This window comes from Mauremys reevesii, linkage group 4 (assembly GCF_016161935.1).
Source record: "Mauremys reevesii isolate NIE-2019 linkage group 4, ASM1616193v1, whole genome shotgun sequence".
NCBI classification, from domain to species: domain Eukaryota; kingdom Metazoa; phylum Chordata; order Testudines; family Geoemydidae; genus Mauremys; species Mauremys reevesii.
This window is the reverse complement of record NC_052626.1, coordinates 74,943,759-74,956,347: the sequence shown is the minus strand read 5'-3', so window position 1 is coordinate 74,956,347 and position 12,589 is coordinate 74,943,759. Positions and strand designations below refer to the sequence as shown.

The following is a 12,589-nucleotide window of genomic DNA, read 5'->3' as shown; positions in this document are numbered from 1 at the left end:
ATCCCAGAGGACTGCCCAAGCAACGGAAGGCTTGCATTCAATAAATTTTGAAGTGTAGTGTGGCTTTGTCCTTCCCTCCTCCACTCCTCCATCACCCCACCCAGGCTACCTTGGCAGTTATTCCCCTATTTGTGTGACAAATTAATAAAGAATGCATGAATTTGAAACAACAATGACTTTATTGCCTCTGCAAGCAGTTATCAAAGGTGGGAGGGGAGGGCGGTTTGCTTACAGGAAAGTAGAGTGAACCAAGGGGGCGGGTTTTCATCAAGGAGAAACAAACAGAACTTTCACACCGTAGCCTGGCCAGTCATGAATCTGGTTTTCAAAGCTTCTCTGATGCGCAGCGCGCCCTGCTGTGCTCTTCTAAATTGTTGGGCTGCATGTAATCTAGGTTGAGCATACAGCAAAAGTGAAAAATCGAGACGGGGGCAGGAGGTAATAGGAGCCTATATAAGAAAAAGACCCCAAAATTAAAACTGTCCCTATAATATTGGGACATCTGGTCACCCTAACGTAATCAGCGGCCAGGCGATTTGCCTCAATCTCCCACCCCGCCATAAACATCTCCCCCTTACTCTCACAGATATTGTGGAGCACACAGCAAACAGTAATAACAATGGGAATATTGGTGTTGCTGAGGTCTAACTGAGTCACTAAACTGTACCAGCGTGCTTTTAAATGTCCAAATGCACATTCTACCACCATTCTGCACTTGCTCAGCCTATAGTTGAACAGCTCCTGACTACTGTCCAGGGTGCGTGTGTACGGCTTCTTGAGCCATGGCATTAAGGGGTAGGCTGGGTCCCCAGGACAACTATAGGCATTTCAACATCCCCAACGGTTATTTTCTGGTCTGGAAAGTAGTTCCTTGCTGCAGCCATTCAGGCAGACCAGAGTTCCTGAAGATGCGAGTGTCATGTTGATGTAGGTGAAATATCCCTTGTGATCCACCAGTGCTTGCAGCACCATTGAAAAGTACCTGTTTCGGTTTATGTACTGGCTGCCTTGGTGCTCCAGTCCCAAGATAGGGATATGGGTTCCGTCTATCACCCCTCCACAGTTAGGGAATCCCATTGCAGCAAAGCCATCCACTATGACCTGCACATTTCCCAGAGTCACTACCCTTGATAGCAGCAGCTCAGTGATTGTGTTGGCTGCTTGGATCACAGCAGCCTCCACAGTAGATTAGCCCACTCCAAATTGATTCCCGACTGACCAGTAGCTGTCTGGCGTTGCAAGCTTCCAGAGGGCTATTGCCACTCACTTGTGAACTGTGAAGGCTGCTCTCATCTTGGTATTCTTGTGCTTCAGGGCAGGGAAATGCAAGTCACAAAGTTCCATGAAAGTGCCCTTACAGATGAAAAAGTTTCACAGCCACTGGGAATCATCCCAGACCTGTAACACTATGCGATCCCACCAGTCTGTGCTGGTTTCCCGGGCCCAGAATTGGCGTTCCATGGCATGAACCTACCCCACTAACACCATGATGTCCAAATTGCCAGGGCCCATGCTTTCAGACAAGTCTGTGTCCTTGTCCTCATCATTCTTGTCACCGCGCTGCTGTCGCCTCCTCGCCTGCTTTTGCAGGTTCTGGTGCTGCATATACTCCAGGATAATGTGCAAGGTGTTTACAGTGCTCATAAGTGCCATGGTGATCTGAGCAGGCTCCATGCTTGCCGTGGTATGGCGTCTGCAGGAGAGCAGTGGCAGTGGAAGTGTGATGATGGTTTGCAGCCCTACTGCATCGTCTGCTGCCAGAACAGGAGAGCAGAGTGGTAGTGGAAGCGGTTGTTCGGTCATTCGATGATGATGGTTTGCAGACCTACTGCACTGTCTGCTGCCAGAGCAGGAGAGCAGAGTGGCAGCGGAAGTGTGACAATGGTTTGCAGCCCTACTGCACCGTCTGCTGCCAGCAGCACCCAGGACACAACAGCGGCAGCTGAGCTGAGCGGGCTGCACGCTTGCCATGGTATGGCATCTGCACGGGAAAAAGGCATGAAACGATTGTCTGCTGTTGCTCTCACAGAGGGAGGAGCAACTGACGACATGTACCCAAAACCACCCGCAACAATGTTTTTGCCCCATCAGGCAGTGGGAGCTTAACTCACTATTCCAATGGGTGACGGAGACTGCAGGAACTGTGGGATAGTTACCCACAGTGCAATGCTCCAAAAGTTGATGCTAGCCTCGTTACTGTGGACGCACTCTGCCAACTTAGGGCACTTAGTGGAGACACACACAATTGACTATATAAAATCACTTCCTAAAAAATCGACTTCTATAAATTCGACCTAATTTCGTAGTGTAGACATACCCCTAGCTTCAGACTCCCCTGTTTCCAGCTCTGTTTGCTGGTTTCTGTGCTGCTGGCTGGCTGCTTGGCTGCCTTTGTAGGCCACCTAATCAGGGAAGCCCCGCCTCCTAATCAGGGCTCTGGTGCGATCAAAGGTGCTGCACACTGCCCCCTACCAGCAAACTTAAAAAAACCCAATACAAAACAGACAACCCCGCCCCACCAGAAAGTACAGACCAATACATGAACCAGAGGGATAGCACTGGGCAATGGTGCCAAACAGCCTGCCCAGACTGGTCGTGCTGTTTTGGTTTGATTATTATTTTGCTTTCCTTTTTAAACTCTACTGCACCATTGCAGTTATTCTACCTTGTAGGTACTTATTCCACAGTTACCAGCACAACTGTACAAAGCAGCAATTTATGGGAGATTTTGAAAGGCTTTTTAGGAGCCCAGGAGCATTGTGGGGAACTCCCATAATTCCTGAGAGATGCTCCATAAACCTCTGACTGCTGGCACCATTTCCTAAATTTTTTTAAATGGCAGCCAGGATGAATGCTCACCATTCTCTACTTGCTCAGAAAGAAAGGTTTCTGATGAACCTTTCGAAGAGCAGTCGTGAGAGGACTGGAGCAGCTGAGGTGAGGAAATGGAGGGTATTCCAGCAGGACTTGCAGAGAGCCAGAGACTGAGACCAGCAGTTGGCAGAAATTTTGCTGCAATAGTGATCAACTCCCCCTCAGCTGCTCTTATTTTTTATCTGAGGTGAGGAACAATATTCTAAAACTGGTGAGAGGCTATTTTTTTCTTCAGTTTTGTTTAAAATCTGTTGTAAGCCAGAAAAATAAAGACATTTGAGCAGTTGAGGGACAGTGAACATTTTTAAAAATAGCTGTTGATAAAAAGCACAGAAAGGAATGTGGAACATATGACTATGTATAAGTCAGCAATTGGTTTCAAACCCCCAAATTTTTTTAAGGGGAATTTAGAAACAAAAATAAAATTTTCATTTTGGTTTAGTTTTCAAAAACGGGGAAAAAAAATCAAATTTTCAATTTTTAATTTTCTCTCCTTTTCCCCCTTTTATGCCCCTTCTTCTTTCCTCCCCATTCCCCCTCCACAACAGTGCAATAAAATGAACACTGTCTAAGGGATGGTATTTTCCCTATGACTTTTTTCCTTTTTCCACTTTTCAAAACTTCTAAAACTTTTGAAAAGTTACAGAGTGATAAAGTTACAGTGGGGAAAACAAACTGTACATTATTCATTCTCTTGCATTCAGCAAAAGAATTGTGTTTTCAATACAACTCTATTTTTTCAGTTGAAAAATTTCAACCTGCCCTAATTAGTATCATTCATCCAATTGTTGGCACAGAGAATTTTGACAAATCATCAACCACTGAATCATTTGTTAGGACCACTTGTGTCATATGGTTGGATGGTTAAGTCACATGATATTGTTTGAACTCCCTAATTGAAAAGCTGAAGCATTTTAAATGGGAGATAACAGACTGATTTGAAAAGACTGGAGGGAATAATTCTTCCCAGGATGGAGTGGGGAAGGTGAGGGTGAGGATTATGTGACTGAAAAGGTCTTTGCCATCTCTAATTTCTAAGCTACCTAAAAGTTAGCCCCACATCTACCCAAATATGACTTAATTAATGCCTAATAATGCCATGAGCCAGTCATGGGACTGCTACAAAGCACTATGTAGAGTCTGGAGACCCCAAATGGCCTGGTCTGCAAGCTCCAAAGGTCACTGGAATGTGAGAGTCCTGATCCAGGGTGCAAGATGAAGAATACAAGGGTCTCAATCAGGAATTCAAGAAAAGCTCCAGATTCCAAAAACCAGGATCAGAAACTCCTTAGTTCACACACATAAGGCTTAGCTAGCTGGAGAAATATGGATAATTTAAAGGAAAAATAATTGAATGTGTTCCTCTCCCCCACTTCATCCCAAAGCTTCATCTCATGAGGAAAACTCTTTTGTAACTGACGGAGCTTGAAACTGAATGCACATGAAGCGAGTTAGAGATGACAGCAAACTCATGATTAAATTTACTTAAAAAAAAAAAAAAGCCCCAGATAGAAGGCCATAATTGTATAATGCAGATATGGGGGCAGCAAGCTCTGAGAAGCCCTTTGATATTAAGACTTAAATTGTCATTCTTCATGAGATATTATTGTTCTTGAACTCTAGGAATGTTCCCTCACCGCTTACTAGGGGCACCTGGATTCAGCACAGTCATGACTTTCTATGGGCAATGAGCTTCGTTCTGCAGCATGCTGCCTGCTTTCTTTGGCACTGAAGGGGAGTTACAGCTCCATCTCCTGATAACTGAAGCTGGCCAAGGCAGGATTGTTGCTTATAATACATTTTCTAGTGCTTTGTCCAATATAGTTTTAAACAATTCAAGCTTCCACCCCTTCTCCTGGGGCACTATTCCAATTTCTGATACATTTGACTGTCAGAAAGTTTTCCACAGTTTCCTATAATTACAGTTCATAATGCACTTACTGTATTGTTTTCCACCTCCCTGTCCTGCTTGTCTGTAACAGGGAGCATATTTTCTGTAATGTATTCACAGCAAACCAATTTAAAAGGTGCAGTGAATAGGTGGAAGTGGTTGGAGTGTGACTGTTTAGCATAACATTTAGCACAGATCCAGCCTCTGTTCCTGATGGGCCCATTCCAATTTAGAATTTTTCTGTGATCTTTACAGGTGGAAAGTGTTGTCTCACAATGCGTGCTGAGGTGTTCTGCAGACAGAATGCTCCCTCTAGCCATCCCACAATTCTCTTGGGATAAGAAGAAGAATGTGGAGTGGAGTTTTGTGCCTGCCTCTCCTGGACCTTTGCCGCATCTTTCTGATACTCAAGAAGGGAACCTAATGTTTCAGAAACCAAACTAAACCAACCTCCCTCTGCCCTCAAAAAAATGTAACCTTTGCCCATTTGTAGAACTGAATCTCTTTGAGGGTTCTGAAATGTTCAGTTACCTTTGAACTGTCCTTGAGCAGCTCAAAATATACCACAATTCCATGAGGAAAGCTGATCTCATGAGTGTTGCAGACTGATGGGGTTTGGATAAGAATTAACACTCAGAGGGGTGTATATCTAGGATGAGACTAAACTGTCAACCCCCTGAGATTCACCAGTAACTACTGGTCCTTGTACATTTGTACAGAGGTTCTCTTAGACTGAACAACTTGCCCTGCAGAGCCATCATAAGGAATTACGGATTATGAATGGCTGGAAAACAAGAACTCTATTCTGCCAAAAATGTCAAGGTTTCAACATCTGTTTTCAATCAGCATTGGAACAAAAACTAGAGCTTTTGAATTTTTTTCATGAAAAATCCACCCCAGAATAGCCAGCCTCCTGGTGGTGGGGTTATTCACCCAGGAGATGGGAGACACAGCTTCAAGTCCCTGATACCCACAACTCAAGTGAGTGCTCTGCACTGGCAATGGAGCCACTGTCTATCCCTGGCCCAGTAATATTTATACAAAGTGAAACAACTTCAACTGAACAGACTGAGAATCAGATCAAATTCTTGGGTGCATTTCTCTCTCTCTCTCTCTTTCTGGTTTTGGCTAGAAATTCCATCCTGGACCTGAGAAATGGTTTTGACGAATTGGCATTTTCTAATGAAAAAACGTTTTGCTGAAAAATTCCCCACCAGCTCTACCATGGATATATATGACATTACATTGCCAACCCTGGTGTCACTTTCTCTCTGCTACCAGAGATTTTATTCATGTAACAAACTAAATAGTTTAAAAAAAAACTAATTTTAAAGGGATTATGACAAACCTCTTGTAAACTGTATTCAATAAGAAGAGGACTTAGAACAGGGACTGTAATAGGTCTGAGTGACTGTGCTGGGGAAACAGATAATTTCCTGATAGTTAACAGCTAATTTTTCTAACAACCAAACTGCAGGAATCCTGCATAGAGGGTTTCTAATAGACACTTATGAAAATGGAAAGAGGGACTGATGGATACCAGGTGGCCAAATTTTATTGCCAGTTACTGAAGACTGTGTTCAGCGAAGTAGGCACTAAGCATCAGTGGCCACCTGAATCTGCATAGTAGGTATGGGCAGTTTGTATCCATATACTGTTCATACCTGCACAAATGAGAAATACAATCTATCAATAAATTACATTATTTGCTCTATCTCCATTAGTAACAACAACATATGTGTTCAGCCCTGAAGCTGATTCCCTATTACTATTCTGCAGTCATGAGAGGACACGGTTTGTTAATGCAGTGTCTTTTGCTACTGGTCTGCCATATTACTCACTGTGCTGCTTCCCACATTGAAGCCAATGCACTGTTAGGGTATACTTGATATTTTCAGGAACAGTCAGTGGATTGGCTTGTGGAACTCACTGCTTCAGGACATTAATGAGGCAAATAACTTAGTAACTTGCCATACGCCTTTATACCTCCTGAGACACTGCCAACCCATTTGTACTGTGACAAGAAGACTTTTCTGTGTCTCTTCTGTTGTGAGTTCCAGACAATGCTGTACCTTATAATATTTAGTAAAATTATAATTATTACTGATTAATACAGCTAGTTGAGATTTTTTAATAATGAAGTTTTTCTGACAAAAAATGGCCATTTCTTGGAAATAGCTTTTGCGCTGTGTGTAAAAGCTGCCATGACAGTTTCATATCAAAATTTTGTTTGATTAAAAATATTGATAAAAACATAGCGAAGCTTTTATAAAAAATGGAGATTGGGTCTATCTGAACCCTGCCAAACAGAAACCGTTTCCAAATGTCCAGTGATGCTATTTTTCCATGCGTTTACCAGCTCTGCTTATTAGCATTAGCATGAGTTGGGCACCCAGTCCTGTAGTATCTAGAGTGACAGGGAGATAGGGACCAAAGGCTGAAGTTTGGATTCAGATTTGGGTGCAGAGTCTGAACCAAACACTGAATCGGTGGTATTTGGATCTGATCTTCCAGGTTCATGGTCTGGACCCATTTCCAGTTTTAACTGATTACTCTGCAGGCGTTCCTCTTCTGCTCTCTGGCTTTGCTCATTTATATTCTTGCCTGACGAGCTGGGAGTCTGTAATTTTGAAGACCTTTGAAAATGGGCCCTTATCCTTAAGCCAAATGTGCAGCTTTCTCTTTTCAAAGTATTGCTCTCTATGGGTTTCCCCCACATGCTAGCTGCCACGTCTGTAAATACACAATGATATATGGTTTCATGAAATTCTTATGAAGCAGCAAAGCAGAGCGGAAAACCTATTGTTATTCATGTCATCTGGATACATTGGTTTGGAACAGGGAATCTAAACAGAAAATAGTTTGGATGCAAATACTCCAAACTTAGATAGAACTAACAAATAGGCAACAGTGCAATACAGTGTAATTAAATAGTAATACATAGACTTGGCAGAATTCAATTTGAATTTTTTTTATAATTTTGCCAGATATTATTGATGTTTACTTTTAAGGATTTTTTTCCCCAATTTTAATCTATTTAAATTTTCACAGTTGCTCAAAATTATGGCTTTTAAGCATTTTTTATGTTTTTACTGATTTAAATTTTCACAGTGGTGAGAAACTACGGTGGGGTCAGACAATGGGTGTGTGTCAAACAATAATTATTTAGTGACAACAGACTCAGATTCAAAAAACATTTTAACCATTAAAACACAAATTCTCAACAATGCATGTCAAAATATACAAAGTAAACAGCTTTAAAGCAAACTCTAAGTTCTCAAGCAACATTTTTCTTATTTTGCCAGCTTGTAAATTTCTATTATTATTGATGAAAATATTTTCATCCATTTGTGTGTATGGTGAAATCAACTTTTACCGACATTTACTGATAAAAATCTCATCTTTTTAATCCCAATAATACATTACAAAGCAAATTCAAGGAGGGTTCTGGGGATGTTAGCCAGAGCAGGGCTTTCAGTATCAGCTGGATAGTGGACTGCATTTCTGGGGACTGTCATGGTTCTGGATGAGTGGAACTGCAAAGAAGCTATCTTGCCAGAATACCCACACATTTTAGGAGTCCTTACCCAAAAGGTGATTTGCAGGAGGAGGTAGGCTAGTCAGAAGACAAGGTTTCTCTAATAAGGAGAAAAAGGGAAACAGATAGAGAAGTTGGGGAAAGGAAGGAGAGGTGGGAAGACCTAGAGAAAAGAGGGGGAGATCTTGGCAAGGCGAAGGTATAGAAATGAGAGACACACTTTGTCAATCCCAAGGAATTCTTCATCTAGGACACCAATAGTGAAAGGGCCAGCCCTGAACCGAGCGTTGATCCTGTGTTGTATGACTCACTAATGCCCCCTCAATGTAGTTAGTTCTTTATGTTATGTAGTTACCTATATGTCCTTCCTTCCTTTTTTGATACTGTGTAGACTGTGGTCCAGTGATTAGTGCTTATGTTTGGAAGCTAGGGCTCCTCGATTCTATTCCCAGCTCTACTACTGATGTGTTGAGTGGCCTTGGGCAAATCACTTTATCTCTCTGGACCTTACGTTCCCCTCTGTAAACGAGGGGGGTTAGTAATACTGACCTGCCTTCCAAGGAGCTTATGAGGCCTGAAGTCATGCATGTTTGTAAAATACTTAGAGATCCTTGGATGAAAGGGGCTACTGAAGGACATGATGGTATTAATTAATTATTATTATTAATGATTTGATAATAATGTAATAATGAATACAATATGTTTGCAGGTTCTCATAATGGTTGTGAAAGTCCCAAAGACAATGCTCTAAAGCAGGGTCATCCAAAGGCTGTCTACAGACTAAACATAGCCTGCAAAGCCCTGAAATGTGACCTTCTGGTTTTCTGTAGGCTAGATATGGAGGAAAAGCCCTTAGAGATGAAGGATTCTACCAGGCAAGAACCCAAGTTGGCTATTTGTGTGTGATGGTTCTGGGCATGTCTTGTTTTTTCTAGATTTTACTACTGGGAAACTCAATAAAGTAATTTCTGTTCATCCACCAAGGGAAATATATGAATTAGGGGTACCCCTAAACTCCTGGTATATTGCCAGTGTGGCTCTGATTGTCACAAAGTTGGGTTTTTTGTGGGGAGAAGGGATTTTCAACAAACCAGAGCTGAATTTTGAAAGGGTCTGGTAAGAAAATATGCAAGTGACGAAAAGAGCAAGGTACAGCTGCCTCACACCAGCACGGCAGGGACACTCTCTGTTTCATCTCAAGTGTGAGCAGTAAGACTATATTTGCCTTGAACAGCACCTAGGAGAATCAAGTGAAATTATTTTTAAAGGAAATTTAAACTGCTTTGCAATGTATATTTACTACACGTACTACCCCTTCCTGCTTGCTATAGAGCGATAATAATATTAGAATGTTTCCCACTCCCACAGAGTGGATGTCCCAGTGCTTTTATGAATTTAACTTCATAATCCTGTAATGTCTGCCACAGGATAGGTAGAGGTTAATATCTTCTGTTTGTGGACGGGAAAACGAAGGCACAGAGAATGAAGTGACTTGCACAGGGTCACATTGTCACTGCAATTAAAGACCTGTGGCTGGCCTGTGCCAGCTGTCTCGGGCTTGCAGGGCTTGGTATAAGGGGTTGTTTAATTGTAGTGTAGACCCTGTGAGGAGGGAGGGTCAGCTTGAGCTGCAGCCTGAGCCCAAATGTCTACACCACAATTAAACAGCTGCCTAGACTGAGCCCCATGAGCCCAAGTCAGCTGGCATGGGCCATGGGTATCTAACTGTCATTCATTCATTCATTCATGCCCGTCACCCCAACCGGGGTATGGGCCGCCAACCACAGATCTCCAGAGTCTTCTATCCTGGGCCATTCGCTCTAGCTGGTTCCAGGTATAGCCCATTTTTTTGCTATCAACCTGAAGGTCGCGTCGCCAGGTATTTCTTGGGCGGCCTCTTTTCCGCTTGCCTTGGGGGTTCCACCGCAGTGCCTGTCTGGTGATGTTGGTTGGCTGCTTGCGTAGTGTATGTCCTATCCAGCCCCACCTTCTCCTTCTCATTTCTTCCTCTGCTGGGAGTTGACGGGTCCTCTCCAAGAGGGGGATGTTACTGATGGTGTCTGGCCAGCGGATCTGGAGAATCCTTCTGAGGCAGCTATTAATGAAGGTCTGGATCTTCCTGGTGGTTGTTTTGGTTGTCTAACTGTAGTGTAGACATACCCACAGTGACTCAGTGGCTGAGCTGGGAATAGAATCCAAGACTCCTGTCTTGCAGTCAGATGCTTTAGTCATTACACTACTCGTTTAGAGCTTGGATTGTGCTCAGATTGTGTGAGTGGCAAACCTTTCACTGACATCAGTGGGAGCAGAATCAGACCCTTTGCATTCAGTCATGCTCTGAGGAAGCTGAGCTGGGGAGGATTAAGAGATGAATCTCACCAGCTCCGGTGCAGGTGAGGTTTGGAATGAACTAATACCCACATAGCTGGTCACTCCTGTGTAATGCACTCATCCCATGTCATTGCAATACACCTTGTTCTCTTGTTTTCTCTGTATATAATCACACACAATGTATTCCATTAACAGTGGTTACTAAATTACCTTCTGAAGGTCTTATCCATAGGGTGGGCTGGGAAATGGATTTCCTGTCCCATGAGGATTTTTGAGATTTTGAAATTCTTTCTCATCCCAAACGAGGCCTAAATCTCAAATATTTGCATTAACCAACCAATTGAAGTTTCTTGGGTTGAGTCAATTGAGATGTATCATGTTAATAATTTAAAAATGCTTTGTTTTGTTTTTTGACCTTTTCTTCTTTTTTCTAAAAGCCTTGTTTAATCTACATTTAGTAAAACTTTTAAACAAAAAGTCATTTCAACTTGAAAAATGGAAACTTTCTATGTCAAAATGTCAAAATGGAACATTTCAACTATTTGTTTTTTCAAAAAAAAGGTTGAGCTGGGCGATTTGTCAAAAATGTGTTTCACAACCAGTTTTGGTTTTGATGAATCAGCATTTCTCGAAAAACAAAAAACAGTTTGCCCCAAATTTCTCAAACAGCACCACTTATCCAAAGCCTACTGAAGTCAGTAGAAAACCTTCTATTGACTTCAATGGGCTTTTGAACAGGCTCAGAACGAGCCAGAGCTTATAGTCCTTGTGTACACAAAACTCCCACTGGAATTTCTGTATGCATTTCTAAGGGTTGCCAGCCTAGGGCCGTACATGTTATCATTCTCTTTTCATTACTGCATAGCACTAATACAAAGTGATTGATAATGTAAGAAGTGTTGTAGCACATGTTGATGTCAGTTCATTGCACGTCATCAGCATTTTCACTGGCAGCTCATTACTGTAGTGTAGAAAGAGCAGAACACAGGGGCTGACAAATGCCCATATCTAAAAAGTCATCAACTATAGTTTTTCTCCCCACCTCTCTACAGAGATTGTATATACGAGGGATAGGGAAATATTATTGTGGGATTCGGGGTTTTGCAAACTTCCTGAATGATTTGTGGGATTTGCTAAGCCAGTCTGAGTTCAGAAACTATTTCTCCTGCAACTGAAATCCACAGGACTTGATCCACAACCACTTCCACAAGAGTGTGTGTGTGTGTATGTGCGTGTGTGCATGCAGATTGTACCCCTATGTGTTACTGGGGGCAGTGGCATGTGATAGAGCATTCATCCTTTGAGGATTACAGTGGTGTTTGCACAGCTGCTCTCCCTTGTGCTTTCTGTCAAGATAGCACCCCTTTAAAGCACAGTCAGGGCTTTATGGGGACACAATAGTGGAGGTGGCCTGGGAGATGCTTGACGAATCCAGGTTAGCAAAATATATGCTTCTGCGCTTTGCTGAACGGGGATGTATGTGAGCACATGCTTAAAGTTAAGCTTGAGTGTGAAGCTTTGGGGTATCTGTCTGTACAATTTATGAGCTCTGGTTGATATTAAGAAGGAGTTACTATGAAAATTGCTGTATCATTGAATGTCTCTATGTAAATGTGGAATCCACCATTGCTGAAAGGACTGTAAACATCTCTGCCAGACCAGGGACAATGGTCAGTTGTTACTTTATGGTTGCCCATACAGGTGGAAACACCTAAATGACAAGGGATTAGCTGAGGCTGATGAAGAGGAGAGAAAGTCCTTGAACAGGATGAAGAGACAGAGTGGTTTAAATGCTGTCTCAGATCTAGTTGAGCTACTTCCTCTTGACAATCAGCAGACTGCTGTGAGGGGATCCAAATGCTAAATCCCTGGGTGCTTTAAACCTCTGGAGTCTGAACAGAATTCAGACACTGCACCGGACTTGGGATCTTTAGGCACACGCTTGGGGTGCAGAT

General features: G+C 42.6%; 2 long non-coding RNA genes across 2 annotated transcripts in view; one reads left to right on the top strand and one right to left on the bottom strand.

Moving 5' to 3' along the window:
- The window catches only part of LOC120405026, a 30,331-nt gene extending 25,381 nt beyond the window's left edge, over positions 1-4,950 (bottom strand). Inside the window, exon 1 of the long non-coding RNA XR_005598323.1 lies at positions 4,816-4,950. This is a non-coding gene — a long non-coding RNA (uncharacterized LOC120405026). The remainder of the gene's footprint in view (positions 1-4,815) is intronic.
- A 78-nt stretch (positions 4,951-5,028) lies between these two features.
- LOC120405028 overlaps positions 5,029-12,589 on the top strand; it is a 28,422-nt gene continuing 20,861 nt past the window's right edge. The window contains exon 1 of the long non-coding RNA XR_005598324.1: positions 5,029-5,746. This is a non-coding gene — a long non-coding RNA (uncharacterized LOC120405028). The remainder of the gene's footprint in view (positions 5,747-12,589) is intronic.